Source organism: Hipposideros armiger, unplaced genomic scaffold (assembly GCF_001890085.2).
Source record: "Hipposideros armiger isolate ML-2016 unplaced genomic scaffold, ASM189008v1 scaffold_90, whole genome shotgun sequence".
NCBI classification, from domain to species: domain Eukaryota; kingdom Metazoa; phylum Chordata; class Mammalia; order Chiroptera; family Hipposideridae; genus Hipposideros; species Hipposideros armiger.
Window position 1 is genome coordinate 1,614,848 of NW_017731440.1, and position 1,508 is coordinate 1,616,355.

The following is a 1,508-nucleotide window of genomic DNA, read 5'->3' on the forward strand; positions in this document are numbered from 1 at the left end:
CCTTAACTGCACATCTTCACCCTCTCCTGCTCCCCTGCTGATGTAGATTTGTTTGGTTCGAGGATTTAACGTGATTCTGTTGCCAGATTTCCAGGAAGAGAGATTTAAAAGAACAAAGGGGGGAGAGGGGAGAGGTATCTGTTTGGAAGGCAAGTTAAAATACATTTCTCAAAATGAGATTAATAACATTTTTAAAAACTTTGCCAAACAAGAATATTTTGCAGATTCTTAGTCATTTTAGAAAGATTTTACTTTTTATGCTTCTTAAACCTAGTGGTGCTACAGAGGGTACAACACACACACGGTCACACTCAGTCAAAAACACACCCATACTCGGAAACTCACACATGCACCTCCGCGCAACCTATCACCAACTCAGCGCCTGTCACCCAATCACTTTAGTTGGTACCTGGGTGGCAATCCACCACCCAGGGCCTCACAAGAGCCAAGAGACTTTGCCTGGGGGAGGGGAGCCGAGGAACTTCCCGCCCAAGTCCAGGGCGATTAGGAACCAAGCAAGCGTCTAGGGTCCTAGCCTGGCCCCTTCAGGCCAGAGATGGGACCGGGCACCTCCGCAGACCACCTCTGGCTTCGGCCTGACACCTACCTAGCCGAGTTAGTTGCCTTCCCGCGCCCGCGCCCAGATTCTCCCAGCTAACGCGCGCATTTAGGGATATGTCCCTCCCCCTGACCTTTCCCTATCAGAAACCAGACGGTCGCCTCCTGCTCAGTCCCGGAGACTGCGGAAGGGGGGCGGGAGGAGGAGCTGGGCACAGGGAGGCCCGCCCGACTCAGGTCCGCCTGCCCTATCACACAGACATCTGTTCTCAGTTTCTTCCTCTTTATGATTGTTACAGATGACAAGGGGAGTAGAGCGGACCGAGGCGGAAAAAAAAAAGTTATGTCATAAAGATATAAAACGGTGCTGTGACTCACCTGCTCTAAGCCGCAGGTACGGGTTTCGTGGCAGCGTCTCCATTCTGCTAGCCAGGAGCCCGGATCGGTCTAACGTCACTCGGCTCGGCTGAATCGGATGGCCGAGTTTCTAGTGACGGGGCAAAAGTGGGGCTTTTTCCTTTCAAGCCTGAAGCGGCGGGTGGGGATGGGGGGTGGGTTCGAAGCCTGTATTCTCCCTTTTCCCGGGTTTGAACTTTAGGTCAGGAATCAGGAGGGTGGGGGCTGGAAGCAGGCAGAAAAGCAGGAGGGGCGCGGGACCCGGGCTGCTGCCAGGTTCTCCAAAAGGCGGTAGGACCACCTGGGGAGGGACCCTGGGGTCATTTAGCCGACACAGCCCCGCGAACCTGGGCTCCAACGCCACCGCCCCAGCCCTTGTCCTGCTGCGGGGTTCCCACCGAGAACCCTCGCTAGCCCGCCCGGCTCCGCCTATTTTTCTTTTTTTCCTCTTCCAAAGGGGGTTCCACCCCACCCCCACCCCCATTTCCCTCTTCCCCGGCCTCCGGGCTTAAACCAATTACGCTGCTTTGCAAACAAAGTGAGGGCCGGGTTTG

At 55.2% G+C, this 1,508-nt stretch overlaps 1 protein-coding gene across 1 annotated transcript in view; it reads left to right on the forward strand.

Annotated features, from left to right (window-relative positions):
- Positions 1-524: 524 nt before the first annotated feature.
- FOXA1 (forkhead box A1) overlaps positions 525-1,508 on the forward strand; it is an 8,689-nt gene continuing 7,705 nt past the window's right edge. Inside the window, exon 1 of the mRNA XM_019644721.1 lies at positions 525-952. The gene's annotated coding sequence lies outside the window, so the exon portion shown is untranslated. The remainder of the gene's footprint in view (positions 953-1,508) is intronic.